The sequence below is a fragment of the Ursus americanus genome, chromosome 10, assembly GCF_024610735.1.
Source record: "Ursus americanus isolate L20-20 chromosome 10, mUrsAme1.1.p, whole genome shotgun sequence".
NCBI classification, from domain to species: domain Eukaryota; kingdom Metazoa; phylum Chordata; class Mammalia; order Carnivora; family Ursidae; genus Ursus; species Ursus americanus.
The window spans coordinates 35073360-35090833 of NC_142136.1; the positions used below are offsets into that span (position 1 = coordinate 35073360).

General features: G+C 35.4%; 1 pseudogene; it reads right to left on the reverse strand.

Annotated features, from left to right (window-relative positions):
• Positions 1–15147: 15147 nt before the first annotated feature.
• Positions 15148–17151, reverse strand: LOC123800995 (large ribosomal subunit protein eL42-like; annotated as a pseudogene).
• Between the last annotated feature and the right edge of the window lie 323 nt (positions 17152–17474).

Genomic DNA, 17474 nt, shown 5'->3' on the forward strand with positions numbered 1-17474 from the left:
TGACCTTTCAAGTGGGGGAGGTGGGCAGTCTAGGCTTGGGCATTAACTGCTTGGGTGAGCTGCACACCAGTCCTGGGAATGCCAGCTGCCCAGTGGTGCTCACTCACACACAGCCCATGGGAAATGCAGACTGTGTTGCCATCCAGTTGAAGAAGGTGCAGCTGCCTGTCAGAGCTGATGCTGTCAGGCAGTGGACAAGTCTGCTGACTCTTCCTCAGCAACCCTGACTTCTTTTCACTTCACTAAATTAATAAATCATTTCAAGTATCTGTGCTGCCATAGACTTAACGAAACATATGGAACATGTTGTTGTAGAGCTGGGGTTGAATCTGGCCTCTTTAAGTTACTATTTTATAAACCACTTAGAATCCCTGAGATTTGGTTACATCATACGCATTAGAAGACCATTCATAGATACCTCGTATTGCTCTCTTGAACGTAAAGTAAAGTGAGACTGTATGCATGTGCATATGTACACATACACTCATATGCATACATTTACAATTTAAATTTAAGTAAAGTGGAGTCAAGTGTTTGTTGTTGAATTTGTACAATTTGCCTAAATGACAACTAAAATAGTTACTCATTTTATGAATAATGGAGATAAAGCGATTTTTTAAGTCATATCTTCAAGGAACTGAGTATGACATATGTAATCTCCATCCACAAACGCAAATGTGGATGATTTCTTCATTTGTTATGATTAAACATAATCCCCACCTTTATCCTATCTACTTCAAATATAATAGAAAATTATTTATTCTTTGGAGGACTCATTGTTTTGGATCATGTCAAGTTTGGGGGAATGGAGTGAAATAGGATTATTGTGATTGTTTGTCAAATTATATGTTATCGTTATGTGTTGACCCAGTCTTTTGGTACATTCAGATCTGAAATCCGCTCCTGTACAGTGATTTTGCAGAAATTCTTTTGCAACCCAACCTAGTTTTGTCCTCAGGATCTGCTTTTTCCCCAGTGCAGCTGGCCAGTCTTATTGCTTAGTTGCCTAGCCGTGACACTAATGTACCCCAAAACATCTCTACCCTTGTCTATCTGAGAAATCTCTTTCTAGCTTATCACCAATAAAATGAAAATATTGGAAGACTTTTCTTGCTTCTTCAGAAATATTCTATGTCTAGAATTGTTTTTGCCCATCCTTTATTTCTTTTAAAACCTTCCTAATGCAGGTGCCTGGGTGGGCTCAGCCGGTTAAGCCTCTGGCTTTGGCTCAGGTCATGATCTCAGTGTCCTGGGATTGAGCCTCTGCTCAGTGGGAAGTCAGCTTCTCCCTCTGCCCCTCCCCCTGCTCGTGATCGATTTCTCTCTTTCTCTCTCTTTCTCTCTCTCTCTCTCTCTCTCAAGTAAATAAATAAAAATCTTAAAACAAACAAAATCTTCCTAGTGAATGATAAAAACTTGGTGCTTTCAAAGACAACAGCTAGAAAGAATGCAGTCTAATTCTTCAATGTATCATAAGTCTTTCAGTTAACACCTTGAAACTATTACCAGCTTGAGAGCTGACAAGGAATTAGAAAAGACGCTTCTAGGGAATTGAAAAAGATAAACATAAGTTAATATCTTAGATGCGCATTTTACTTATTTATACATGTGAAACCTTAAAGCAGTCATGCAACTAGGAGCCTTGAGATTGCTTACCGGCATACAGATAGTTAAAGAATACTTGAAGGTAACTGGATAGCACATTTGAGGAATGTAGAGAAACACTGAAATTTCTCATATATGTGTGGATGGCTCAAACATATTTATTTTATATAATTTGATTTTTGGCAGGAGTTTCTAAATAAACGTGTCATTTTGGAATAAAAATGAATGCTTCCCACTAGCTATATCTAATGCCAAATATCAAATTAAAGAAACTAAATTTAGAGAAATAACCAACTTTTTATTTCATAATCTGGCAAAAGTACAATAAAATCTACCAACATAAAAGAAGAGGGTTGAAGTTCCTGACAGGGATTATAATTAAGCAGCAGCATATTATTTTGGTGAAGGAAGAAAATAAACATACGCAGCCTCTGTATATCAAGAAGAATGCATGTCTGTGGAACAAGATAAATCTGCACTAGAAATTACTGGCAAAGGAAGAAGCCTGATATGACAATTAAATTTAGGAAGTTAAAATGTGCAAAAAGCAGAATAAAGTCAATAGTGACTAACAATGGGAAACAGAATATGTCGGCAATGAGTGAATGCTCTCTGTGGAAAATATTAGGAGGTTATTTCCTTGAAATGGAAATGTGAAAATTAGAAATTAAATTGCTTGACCCAAATTGTCAGCTTCCCCAGTTAGGATGTAGGCAGTGAAAGAGACAGTGCATTTGACATTTCAGAGGTTGTTAGTGTCCCTAGAGACAGCAATTGCAGTGCAGGTTCTAAAAAGGAAGAAGTATTAATTAGAGTGTGGTGAAAAGGAAGAACTCTCAGGCACAAAGCCATGGGAGGAGGCAGGGAGGCGAGGCAGAGTGCTCAGACTTCTTGGTGAGCCTGGTCAGGAAGGGAAGGAGAACAAGGGCATCTTTAAACCCTCAAGGGCTTAAAACTCTTTTATTTTTTTAAGATTTTATTTACTTATTTATTTGAGAGAGAGAGAGTATACTCAAGAGTGGGGAGGAACTGAGGGGGAGGGGGGGGAGAGGGAAGGAATCTCAAGCAGATTCCTCGATGAGCACAGAGCCCATACCCAGGGCTGGGTCCCATGACCCTGTGATCATGACCCAAGGGTAAATCAAGAGTCAGACACTCAACCTACAGAACCACCCAGGTGCCCCAAGGGTTAAAACTCTTTAAAGAGTTAACGAGTCATCCATTTAGAAACTTTTGAATTTGGCCATCAGATGGGAGAATCTCTAGTGTTAAGGAAAGGATGCAAATTAAAAATCAGTCAAGAGTGATGTGAGTAAAGTCCTAGCAGAGGTGGGATGGGAGAGGGAAGAGCAGTCGCCTTTGGAAGGGTCAATGTAGTGATGACAACTCAAAAGATTTTAAATGACTAGAATAGTAGCATAGAGAATTTCAGTCTTTGTGACCTCTATTTTCTCTTGGAATTGACTATGTGGGCGTATGTCATCACTTGCAATAATCTGGCCATGTTCTTTCAGGAAAACAATCTGTAAATATTGGCAAATATTTGAGACTCAATACTTGCAAGGCTTCTCAGGGTCCTGATACTCAGAAATCTTAGTTTCCTTTGGATGAATATTGAAATCATTCCAGGATATTTTTTGCATAATGAGTTAAAATAAAAATATGCTGAATAAAAATAGAATTTTCTTGTGATTCATATACCACTGTGATGTACAAACTTGTATCTGAACAAAATGGTGAATATGTGTAGGAGGAATGGGGGAAAGGTGATATGAAATCTGTAAGTTATAATACTTGGGTTCCTTTCCCAAACAACACTGAATGAAAATATTGCAAATGGAAAAGAATTATAGTAAGAAACATAACTAGTTAGCTTCAGATGATCAAAAACAGTAGTTTCATTGTAGAAACAGGTCATCACCTATAAAATGTTAAAATGGCTAAATATATGGAAAGATAATAGCCAAGCTTATGAAATTTGCTTTCTTATTTCAAGAACCATTATACTAAGTTAATGTTTATTTTCAATCAAAGAAACTACAAAAACATGAATTTCAAAGTATTATAATCAAAGTAGGAAGGTTATCCCCAGACCTTAGCTATGAATTTAGAAAGTCAGATTGAATTCGTGTTAGAATTTAAAATTATATCCATGTTATATGCTATATTTTTAATTGCATTTCTACTTTAAAAAATACAACAGTTAAGTTCAAGCAAGTAAGTTTTAATATGAAATGGAAAGTAGACATTTTGCAGCTCAGTACTTCCAACAACATGCAGTGATTGAATTTACCTCATATCATCAAAGTTAGGAGTGACCACGTGATTTACTTGACCCGTGAAGGTGGGGTTGGATACCTGCCCCTTCTTCCTGGAAGCATGGTTCTCCACTCAGTCCTTCTGGCAGGAGCTGGACTGGCTCCATGGAGGACAGCTGCCTGGGAGAGTAACCAGACTTCAAGTGGACTTTATGTATGGAAGAAATAAACATTTGATGTGATATGCTGATGTGATTTAGGGATAGTTTGTTACTATAGCATATACTAACGTATCTTAACTTATACAAGATCATATTTAATATTTCCTTTAAACATTCTGATGTCAATTTTATATAATTGAAGCATAAATGAGAATATGTGCTTAGATTAGGTTATTGGGATCTCTAAGCATGGTATACATGAAAAGTGATGGAGGTTTTCTTCTATCAAATTAATAGATGACTGTATTCAAATTAAAATAGACGGAAAGGGATATCACTATGTCTGTGATTCTATAGTACCTACAACTTGTACAGTATGAATGTCCAGAAAGAAATCGTCTCATAGTAGGGAAATCATTGCAGGTTTCTTGTTTCTTCTTTGAAGGTTAGGAACAAAATTTATCATCTGAATCATTTATCAGTTTATTGAATCATACTTCTATAAGCATTTTTAAATGTCTAAACTTTGGCAGGAGTTTCCTACCATTCCCTTGATTCTCAACAATTACTGATCTCAAGAAAACCTAGTAAACTTAGTTTACTAAAGTAACTTTATTTGACAAATAGGAAAGCAAAAGAAAATTCAGATTGCAATGGTTAATTGTATTGCCACCTAATTATTTTGCTATAGGAAGGAGTTCCTACCACCAGCCAGGTAGTACTAAACTAAATAGTGAAATAAGCTGGCTCGAGGACAAAATGAAGAGCATGTCCTTTCATACATCATAGATCCTTTCACACCTAGATTTTCTGTCATCCGCCTCCATCTAAACTTCCTTTAGACTTCATTATAAGCAGTGACTCTACATTTCCATGGTCATTGTATCTTTACCAAATACAGGCAACCTTTTTAAATTAATGAGATGGATAATGTTTCATGTGTTTCTCCTATTCTCTGTCATTAACTTTGGTGATTCTTTTGATGCTTGTGCTCCACAGAGCCTTGCAAATATCTACTTCCTATTTAAGAATTTCAAATAGAAAATATGAGTACCCAAAATATTAAATAAAGAAATGAGTTAAATACAGTCACTGATTTCAAGGATGGTAGAGTCTACTCGGGGTAGGGGAGTCAGGCAAACAGATTACAGCATGACACGCAAAGCCACATTATGAAGATATGCAATCAGTGATGACTGAGCACAGAGCGAGAACATCTGACTTACAGTGAGTAAAAGTTTCCCAGATGGGATAGCATTCAGTCTTGAAAATCAAATAGATATTAATCAGATGTAAGATAGAGGAAGGGCATGTGATTTGGAGAGCAGTACTATGTAAAAGTCTTAAACATCAAAGAATAGAGTATTTACAGACCCTAAAAGGAAGACAGCAAGATACATGGATGGAGATAAGGTCATGGCAGGAAAGCAAGCTGGAGAGGTAGGTAAACTTTGGATCGTGACCAATGTTGTGTATCATGAAAAACGCCTTAGACTTTTACCCCGTATAATATGTAAAATGTTTGCGTATAATAAATGTTATAAAACTATGAATTCTAATAAATTATTTGTTGAATTAAATTCATATATATAAATTCATATATATATCTGTAGACTGAATTCAGTTAATATTCACTCCTTGTAAGGTATTTTCCATCGGGTATCTCTTAACTTTTTCTTGAAAAGAAAAATAGTCTGGTTCAGCATGTTTGAATAGTAGAGAACTTTCCAATCAATTGCATCTTACCTGTGGAAAATCCATTATATTGTAAAGTTGGCAGTATCTTAAACATTTACCTTAGTTACCATAGGTGAAAGTGAAAATCAGTGTGCTAATAGAGCGACATGGTGATTTTCTGTCAACCATGAAATATGATTATTATGAAAGTCAGGGAGATAAATACAAAATATCAGTTCCTTAACGGAAATAGCTGAGCAAATTTTAAATTCATGAACTCCCATGGATATTATGTTGCTTGGAATTATTTATGTGAATATTATGGTGTCCAAGTTTCATGATAAGTGGTTACTAAAAAGCCGAGTTGCACCTCTAGCCAGTTTTTGGTGTGTGACTACATTAATCTTGAAAGTGGGACTATATTAATCCTTCTTACACTCTTCTCAGCAAAAAGAAGAAATGTGTCATCCTCAAAACAAGCCTCTAACCAGGTCGGCATGAATTTGAAAGCATATTGACATAAATGAAGAAGAGCAAGAGAAAAACGAGCGTCTGTAGAGCACAAAGATTTATTGTAGCAGGAGGAGAAGTTAAGGCAGCTAGAGAAATGAGTTACTGTTGCCTGTTTGCACAAGTAAAACACTATGCTACAGAATTCATTTTGTAGAGTTGATGTAAGGTTAGAAATTAGTACCTAATGTCAAGACCAACTATATAAGGAACTCTTTACAATAAATTTGAAATACTCAGTTAGAAAAGCTGGATAAACTTTAATGAAATACATAAATCTTAAGAGCATTTAATACCAATTTTCTTAAAAACGATCTTGGAATATGAAAAACACATACTGAATAAACTTGAAAATAGCCGCCAACTAGTTAAGCTAATGCTCAGATGTCACAGCAATGAACTTGAGAGCATTGCAGGGCAGTCCATTTGTGATATTACGTGACATTATTGCAGAGAATTTGCCTGATCAATGGAATATGGATAACTTTTATTTTCATTTCCTTTACTTTCAAAAATTCTACTTTTGAGATGTTAAAGATGTCATTGAAATTTAGGTCTGCATTACTAGATGCTATATTATACCAAAAATTAATATGGCAAAGCTTAAGTTATAGCCTTGTTTTTTGAGTTATAAAATGATTTCCTTAAATCATTCCACAAAGATTACTGACTGTGTACTATATGGAAAACACTTCTCTGATCTGGGGATGTGCAATTATAGAAAACAGAGTCACTATTCTTACAGTGCATCTATTATATTAAAGGATGGCCAAGTGATTATACATGAAATTCTGATATGTCAGGTGGCAAAAGTTTCATGACTCTCATAAAACATGTAACGTGTGAATTATTTTACTGAACTCATAATTAGAGGTGGAAATAGGAAGATGGTAAAGTTGGTTCCAAAAAAATGTTTGAGAATGGCCTTTCATAGGCATTTTGAAAACAAGGAATGTTAGAATAACATTCCAGGACTAGATAGCAACATTGGGTAATGTCCTATGGGGCAGTAAAATACAACTATTAGGGTTATTTTTCTTCTGAGGAGACCTCTACAAATTAATATGTTACATAACTGAGTCTCAGCTCTAATGAAATAGGAAATAACAAAGTCAAAGAGAAAAATTATCCTAGAAAATCAAGTAATTCTTAGGTGTTCTTGTTAAACAGTACCCAAATATAACATTGGAAGGACATGCAGTGCTCTCTTTTGATTTCCAAGTCTATAATAATTTTATTATTAATATTCTCCAAACATTGTATTTGCTACCTTATGCTTTCCTTAGGTGAAGACCTATGACTATTTTTACCTAATAAGATATGAATGAGAATTATAACAACATTCTTTTATGTGGTGTAGTATAAAGCTTGCTTATGATTGATTCTTTAGTTAATCTGTTTTTCCCTGATATGCCGTCTGAGGAAGATACATATTCTATATTGTGTGGCTGTAAATTGGTAGGTCCTCCATGAGACTTCATTCTTGAATGACTCTGGGTATTATGGACACTACCCTTCCCCTGAGGGATCCCACATAACAACATTTAAAATAAATGATTAATATCTATCTTTGTGATATTAATTTATTGTGATTTGAGAGTCAGTTTGTTATCACAAGCATAACTGGTCTATCCTGACTAATGTAGAAATTTTTACCAAAAGTATGGTGGCATCTTGGAGGTTAACAATAGTTATTTAAGAGCCTAATACACGAGGCTGGAAAGATGAGAATCCATGTTTCACACTGCCAGATATTTAGTAAAACTCTCTTGAAGCACCTTGGAAGGCAGATCCAGTACTCGATAAAATTATATTTCTAAAGAAAGAGGTTGGAAAATGGAAAGTTAGTCGTATCTGTTGGTTGCTTTTTGTGGGCTGAATTGTGTTCTCCTGAAATTCCCATGTTGAAGCCCTAATCACTAATGAAACTATATTTTGAGATAGGGACTTTAAAGCAGTCATTAAGGTTGAATGGGGTTATATGGGGTGGGGCCCTAATCCAAAATGACTGGTACCCTTATAAGAAGAGAAAGAGATACCAGAGATGCAGGAGCACAGGAAAAAGGTCATATCAGGACACAGTGAGAAGGCAGCCATCTCCAAGATGTGCAGAGACGGCTTAGGAGAAGTCAGACTGGTTGATACCTAGCCTCCAGAACTGTGAGAAAATAAATTTCTGTTGTTTAAACCACCAATCTGTGGTTATTTTTGTTATGGCAACCATAGAAATTAAAAGAGTTGCTATTGACTGCTATTGGCAACAAATTATAAGAGATTATTAGCAAAAGAAGAAAGAATGGCTCATTTGCCACCTTAGAACCCCACTTTTTCTAAAGCAGGGAAAGAACTGAAAAGACTGTGTAGCTCCCAGAGAAAGCATCCTTCCCCAGCATACTTCAGATATGGCCAGAGAGGATACATGGAGAAGAAGGAACCTGTAAGAGGCCAAATTAACAGTGGAAAGGGTAGTTCTTCCAGGGAGCAAAATCAGTGCCTAATCAAGAATCATTTCTCATCCCATGGGTGCCTGGGTGATTCAGTTGGTTAACCGTCTGTTTTGGGCTCAGGTCATGAGCACAGGGTTTTGAGATCGAGTCCTGCATCCTGCTCCCTGCTCAGCGGGGAGCCTGCTTCTCCCCCACCACTGCTCATGCTCTCACTATCTCTCCTTCAAACAAATAAATAAAATCTTTAAAAAAAAATCATTTCACATCCCAGAGTAAAGTTGTTGAAATTGTTAGAGTAATTGCTGGGTATCTCACATTCTTCTCAATTTTTTTTTTTTAATTAACTGTCCCCATTTCTCTATTACACATTTTTTTTTTTTTGGATGGAGAGAAAAGATTTTCTTGCTCCCTCTTTCCCTCCCTCTCTCTCTTCCATCCTTCCTTCTCTAGTGGACTGTATGCAGAGATTACCACAGCCACAGTTTGATCCTGGCCTTCAGTCTGGATTCAGTGCCTGGCTGGACTAATTGGCTTATCTCTACTGGGAACAAAGTGAGTGTTCTAAGTGTGGGAGAAAGGACATGGCCTAAATAAATAAGATATTATACCACTATGGAAAACATTTTCAGATAAAGAAAAATACAGATAGAATACTTTATAAATTTTGAAATCATTGTTAACTGTTCTGTATTCAACCCCATTGAACCACATTGAACATGAATTGTAATCAATATAGCCATCTGAAGACATTCTTAACTCCAGTTTGGTTTTGGTACTATGATATTACACATTACTTGTTTTTAAATATCTTATGTAATTTTCTCCCATTTTGAAATAGTCACTTAACTCTGCCTAGATTCCTTTGCAAAAAAAAAAAAAAAAAAGTAAAACAAAATAAAAGGACAAAAGGACCTTAGTTTTTTGTTCTGATCCTACCAATCCTCCCATTTAAAGTGCTTTTCTTCTTTTATCTATATGTCAAGTAGGAAAAACAAAATTGAAGTATGATATTTAAAAGCCTTATAAGGGATATAAACATATTGCATATTTTACTACTACTATTTAAACTACTATAAAGTTGAAAAAGCACTAGTAAAAATATATTTCTGTTACTAATATTTTTTAAAATGACTTTTTATTTCTTTACCAACCAGAATGAGTTGTTTTCCTACTTGGGTTATATTTAGTCTTGTGTTTCCCACAGCTATTTAATTCCTTCGTCAGGTGGTTGATTTATATGACATTTTTGTTTATGTCTCTAATGCCCTCATGTTATTAGGGATGAATGACTTGAAGTAGCAAACAAATTAGGAAGATTTCTCAAGAGGTATTTAACTCTGGCAAAAACAAAATAATTAAAAATATTAAGGCAATTTATAAATTAAAAATATTAAGATGATTCTGAAAATTTATTTCATTACTAGGCCAAGTTGGATTCACCTTTTCATCCTGTAAATATTTTAAAACAAAATCAGAAGAGCCGTTGCTTACCACACATAATGACGTTCACCAGACTGGAAATGCCTGAAATTCCAAAGTTAATTACAGTAGGCTGTCAGTGTGGATACGTTTATATTATGATTTCATCCATTATCACATCACTGAGGATATCACTCTTTTCAGTGGGATGCTAATTATATGGCAACAAAATTATCACACACTTACAGTCAGTATATATAACACATTTTTTAAATCTCCCAGATTTTTTTGTTCCCACCTCAATATGTATGGCATTATAAATCCTGTGTAATGAACACAATAACCTTATGAGATAGGTATTATTATCCATAGTCATATTACAGTAAAGGAAGTTGATGTACCAAGAGATTAGTAATCATCTTGTTCTCATTTTCTATTTCTGTACAAAATCTCTCCCTCAACCTAGTGGCTTAAAACAACCTTTTATTTTCCTCATATATTTGTGGATCAGGAGATTAGAACAGTCTTGGGAGGGCAGTTCTCTCATGGGCACAGGATGGGCAAGCAACTAGGGCTGGAGAATCCACCCCCAACCCAAGGCGGCTTCTTCGCTTACATGTCTGTTGCCTTGCTGCTGCCTTGTCTCTCTCTCTATGGTAACTCTTCCTCCAGACCTTTCTGTGCAGCTTGCACTTGTTGGAGCGTGGTGATCTCATTAATAAAAGTGGGAGTAAGAAGCCAATGAAGGCTGCACATACCACCAATCAAGGAGGTCGAGGATAACACCCTAAGGAAAGTTTCAGATAATATAAAACATGGGAACCTTTATAATTTACCTAAGTTTGCTATTTTTTACCCCTGTTTTTCTATAGTGACTAACAAAATAAATTTCAAACAGAAATTTCAAGTAGAAATGTATTTTAAGGCTATAAAAGTAGAGGCGTACTAAGAGAAACTGTGCCTCACTCTGTAAACTTTTCTGAGGGGGAAATATAAATAGCAATAGATTTAAGAGAAAGAAAAAAAAGCTATATTCATAGGATCTGTGGGGAGGTAGAAAAAGTTAGAAAATGAGAATGCCCAGCAGTCTTTCTGGGAACTTAGTGTTTGGGGTTTTTGCAGATTTCCCATATATGCAAAAGAAAATTTGAATCACTATTAATCTTAGGAAATATTTAGAAGGCCTTTCCTTAGGGTATCCCATGTCTTGTACTGCAGGCAAACCTTACAGATAGTGCAGGTTTAGTTCCAGACCACAGCAATGAAATGACTATTGTAATAAAGTGAGCCCAATGAATTTTTTGTTTTTCCAGTGCATATAAAAGTTATCTTAGTGCTATATTATAGTCTGTTAAATGTGCAGTAGAATTATGTCTAAGAATAAAGACATACCTTAATTAAGAATCCTTTATTACAAAAAATGCTAACCATTATCTGAGCTTTCAGTAAACTATAGTCACTGATCACCGGGACAAATATAATAATAATAATAATAATAATAATAATAATAATAATAATAATAATGCTGATTGAAATATTGCAAGAATTACCAAAATGTGACACAGAGACAGGAAGTGAGCAAAGGCCATTGGAAAGCTGTCACCAATAGATTTACTCAAAATAGAGTTGCCACAAACCTTCAGTTTGTAAGAAACACAGTATCTATGAAGCACAATAAAACTGGGAGCAATAAAATGAGGTTTGCTTGTATTTTTAAGGAAAAAGAAAGATTATATAATACACATGGAATGATTTCTCTTACCTTTTTTTATACCTTTAATTTCACTATAGTTAACCTACAGTGTTATTAGTTGCAGATGTACAATACAGTGATTCAACAATTCTGTACATTATTCAGAGTTCATCATGATATGTGTACTCTTTAATCCCCTTCACCTATTTCCCACCTCCCCTCTGAGGACTATCAGTTTGCTCTCTGTAGTTAAAAGTCTGTTTCTTGGTTTGTCTCTTTTTCCTTTGTTCATTTGTTTTGTTTCTTAAATTCCACATATGAGTGAAATCATATGGTATTTGTCTTTCTCTGACTGACTTACTTCATTTAGCCTAATACCCTCTAGATCCATCTTTGTTGTTGCAGATGGCAAGATTTCATTCTTTCTTTATGGCCTAGTAATATTTTATTGTGTATATATACCACCTCTTCCCCATCCATTCATCTACCAGTGGACACTGAGGCTGCTTCCATAATTTGGCTGTTGTAAATAATGCTGCAATAAACATAGGGGTGTACATATCTCTCTGAATTAGTGTTTTTGTATTATTTGTGTAAATACCCAGAAGTGGAATTACTGGCTATTACGGTAATTCTACTTTTAATTTTTTGAAGAAACTCCATACTGTTGTCCACAGTGACTGCACCAGTTTGCACTCCCACCAACACAGCGTGGAGACTCCTTGTTCTCCCATCCTCACCAAAACTTGTTTCTTGTGTTTTTGATTTTAGGCATTATGACAGGTGTGAGATGATACCTCATTGTGGTTTTGATTTGCATTTCCCTGATGATGAGTGACGTTGAGCATCTTTTCATGTGTCTGTTTGTCATCTGCATGTCTTCTTTGGAAAAGTCTCTGCTCATGTGTTCTGCCTATTTAATTTGGATTATTTGTTGTTTTAATGTTGAGTTGCGTAAGTTCTTAATATAGTTTAGATGCTAACCCTTTATCAGACATGTCATTCCAGATATCTTCTCCCATTCAGCAGGCTTTTAGTTCTGTTGATTTTTTTCCTTTGCTGTGCAGAAACTTTTTATTTTGATTAGTCCCAAGAGTTCATTTTTGCTTTTGTTTCCCTTGTCTTGGGAGACCTATATAGAAAAATGTTGCTAAGGCCAATGTCAAAGAAATTACTGTAGGATTTTCATGATTCTATATCTCACATTTGGGTCTTTAATCCATTTTGAGATTATTTTTGTAAATGGTGTAAGAAAGTGAGTGGCCCAGTTTCATTCTTTTGCATGCAGCTGTCCAGTTTTCCCAACACCATTTCTGGAAGAGGCTGTCTCTTTCCCATTGCATATTCCTGTCTCCTTTTTTGAAGATTAATTGACCATGTATCATGGGTTTATTTTTTGGCTCTGTCCCTGTTCATTGATCTGTGTGTCTGTTTTTGTGCCAGTACCATACTCTTTGATTACTACAGCTTTGTCCAGTACCTTGAAATCTGGGATCGTGATTCCTCCTGTTTTGCTCTTTTTCAAATTTGCTTTGGATACCCAGGGTGTTTTGTGGTTCCATACAAATTTTAGGATTATTTGTTCTACTTCTATGAAAAATGTTGTTGGAATTTTCATTAGGGTTGCATTAAATCTGTGGATTGCTTTGGGTAGTATAGAAATTTTAATGATGTCTGTTCGTTATTCTTAAGGGTTTATTTATTTTAGAGAGAGAATCGGGGGGGGGTGCAGAGGGAGAGGGAGAGAGAGAATCCTCAAGCAGACTCCCTACTGAGTGTGGAGTGCGATGCAGTGCTTAATCCCAGGACCCTGCGATCATGTCATAAGTGGAAATCAAGTGTTGGCCACTTAACTACTGAGCCACCCAAGTGCCCCAATAATATTTGTTTTTCTAATCCATGAGCGTGGAATATTTTTCCACTCGTTTGTGTGGTCTTCAATTTCTTTTATCAATGTTTTATAGTTTTCAGAGTACAGGTCTTTCACCTCATTGGTTGAGTTTATTCCTAAGTATTGTATTATTTTTGGTGTAATTTTAAAAGGGGTTGTCTTCTTAATTTCTCTTTCTGCCACTTTATTATTACTGTATAGAAATGCAACAGATTTCTGTATATGGGTTTTATATCCTGCCACCTTACTGAATTCATTTATCAGTTCTAGTAGTTTTTTGGTGGAGTCTTTAGGGTTTTCTATATATAGCATCATGTCATCTGCAAATAGTGAAACTTTTACTTCTTCCTTACTATTTTGGATGGTTTTTATTCCTCCTTCTTCTCTGACTGCTATGGCCAGGACTTCCAGTACTATGTTGAATAAAGTTAGTGAGAGTAGACGTCCTTGTCTTATTCTTGATTTTTTCAGTTTTTCACCGCTGAGTATGAAGTTAGCTGTGGGTTTTTAATATATGGCCTTTATTATGTTTAGGTGTGTTCCCTCTAAATCTTCTTTGTTGAGGGTTTTTAGCATGAATGCATGTTGTACTTTGTCAAAAGCTTTTCCTGTATCTATTGAAATGATCATAGGTTTTTATCCTTTCTCTTGTTAATGGGATATGTCACATTGATCAGTTTGGAAATATTGAGCCACATTTGCATCCTGCTTGATTGTGGTGAATGATTTTTCTCAAGTCAGGTTAGATTCAGATTTGTAACAACATGGATCAACCTAGTGAAATAAGCCAGACACAGAAAGAAAAATACTGCATGATATCACTTATATGTGGAGTCTAAAAAAGGTCAAACTCTAAGAATGTTAAAATCTAAAACAGGAGGGGCACCTGGATGGCTCAGTCAGTTAAGCGTCTGCCTTTGGCTCAGGTCATGATCCCGGGGTCCTGGGATTGAGTCCCGTGTTGGGCTCCCTGCTCTGTGTGTTCTCACTCGCTCTCTCTTAAATAAATTAATAAAATCTTTTAAAAAATCTAAAACCATAATAGCAGAATGTTGCTTACCAGTGGCTATGTTAATTAGCTTGATGGTGATAATAATTTCACAATGTATACATATACAAAAACATCATGTTGTACCCTTTAAATATATTTATATTATTTGTTAATCATACTTCAGTAAAACTGGAAACCAGAAGAATTATATGATAATTATAGTTACTTCATATGGTTATCAAAAACACTGACTAAAAATTGTAACTCTTCTGGTAGGTGCGTGGTAATGTTTTACTGTGATTTTAATGTGCATTTCCCTATTGAGTAATGATGATGAGGCAATTTTTATAAGTTAGACATTTGATTTTCCTCTTTTACAAAATGTGCATTTAATTCTTTTAACCATTTTTCCCTTTATTGATATTTATTTGTTTATTTTGAAGTGAACATAACCTCAAGATTTTATTGCCTTCATAATATAACAGTATACGAAGCTTAGAACTGGATCATTTCACCCATTCTCTTCTTATCTCTTCCCAGCTCAAAATGCTTGCATCTCTTAATAGCCAGCATTCTCCTACATCTATAATTGGGCTCAACACGTTCAAGCCTCAGCACAATCTTCTCTGTATTTTAGCCTTTTTCCGAAAGATAGGCTTAGTCTGCCCACCATAGCTACTCTGCTGCCTGTCATAATGCCACTTTCCCTGGGCATAAATAGAATCTTTGCCTTTCTTGTATTCTGTCACTTTGTGTGGTTGGTGCTTGCCACACTTCCTGTGGATAGTCCAGCAGGTTTTAGGAACATTCACTGTGTTTGCAAGAAAGCTTTCTGCATGGAAAGCTAATTAGCGATATTTAGACATTTCTTATTGATACTGGTCAGTTGTTATATGTATTATAAGTATCTGATCCCATCGTGTGGCTTGTCTTTTTATTCTTTTATTGAGGTACCTGAATAAAATAATCCATGAAGTTAGATTTAGTTCAGTTTATATTTTTTTTTCCCTTTATGCTTAGTGCTTTTTGAAAAATCTTTGTCTACACGGGGGTCATAAAGATATTTTATTTCACTCCTAGAAGCTTTATTTTTTTGTCTCTCTCATTTAGAATTCTACTTCATTTGGAATATATGTTTTTGAATGGTAGAAGGCAGGATTTAGGATTCATTCGGTTACATATGGTTAGCCAGCTGACTCAACACATTTATTCAACAGACTGTTCTCTTACTTCAGTGCAGAGCACATTTGTCAGTGCCCTTTGGTGGATATACATGGGTCTGTTTTTGGACTTTTATTCTATTGGTCTGTTTATTAATGCTTGTACTGTCTTTATTACTATATTTTAAAATAAGTTTTGATAACTGTTGGTTAAGTTCCATAATTTTTTTTCTTCCTTGGTATTGTCTCGGCTATTTTTGGTTCTCTACATTTTATATAAATATAAGAAATTACCTGCCAATTTTTATACAAGATTAATAATAATACTAGTATTACTAACAATAATAATTACACAGTCATCCCCCTATTGATAGATGTGAAGATGATTTAATTTTTTTTTACCAAAAGAAGCAAAACATTTTGCATGTTAAAAACATTCTTATTTTTGATCAATTTCTTAAGGCACAATTTCCAGAAGTACAATTATGTGGTCAAAAGGATGAGTACTTTGATATGATGTGTTTGATATATTTTGTTAACTGCTATCAAACAGCTTTTACTCACAGTGCCGATAGCTAGCAGGATGCAAGACAATAGTTATTTGTGTATTCATACCATCTGTATGTAACACAATTAAAAAGTGTAACACTTAATCTACAAAAGACATAATACGTCCTTGGCTCTGCTTTACTTTGCTTGTGTTTATTTTGAACATTTAAATGTATTTGTGTTTACCAGTTTTATTTATTTTCTTATAAATCAACCAAGAGTGAGAGAAAAACCTTGATCAAGTTTGTACTTGTTGGCAATCTCACTGGTATTGCTTTAGGAAAAATAACTATTGGCTGAACAGTAAGGCTTTATGTGTAGCATTTTGTGTGGGTGGCTGCTTATGTACAGTGAAGGAAATAAGTCAACTTTAGATCTTTTGAGTTTGAGAAGCTTCCAGGAAAGAAAGAAAGAAAGAAAAAAGAAAGAAAGAAAGAAAGAAAGAAAGAAAGAAAGAAAGAAAGAAAGGAAGGAAGGAAGGAAGGAAGGAAGGAAGGAAGGAAGGAAGGAAGGAAGGAAGGAAGGAAGGAAGGAAAGAGAAGAGAAAAGAAAAGAAAAGAAAAAAGAAAGAAAGAAGTTATAATAGGGTTTCTCTCAGCTGTTCAACTTCTCTCTACAGCTTGGATACCACTATTTGCCATAGAAGTGAGGATTTTGGGACCCCAACATCTAGAGAGTAAAGGGGACCTATGGGAACATGAATTGAGTAGTATTTACCATGGTAAATCTTCCTTAGTAGTAAGTCCAGTGTTCCACTCTTCTCAGTATGGTTGGTGTCATCAATGCACATTTGTCAATGTGGGGTAGCACAGAGACTTCCTCCATTTTCCTGAACCACAGCATAATCCAAGAAAGTCCCTGCCTAATTGTGGCTCTCAATGTCATCTCAAGAGGGGCCAGTGCTAATGACCAACATGTGCCCTCTCTATGGCAGTGTGAAGCGCTACTGACACAAAGTAGTTTTATATTATTTTTGCATAATGAGCACTGTGTCTGTTATCTCTTCATGTAAGTAATTCACAAGCAGATGCTCTTATGTATATTCTTTCCTGAGTCTACACATGGTTAGCACAACTCACGAGTGCCCTGCAGTTTTGGAACATGAAACTTCTC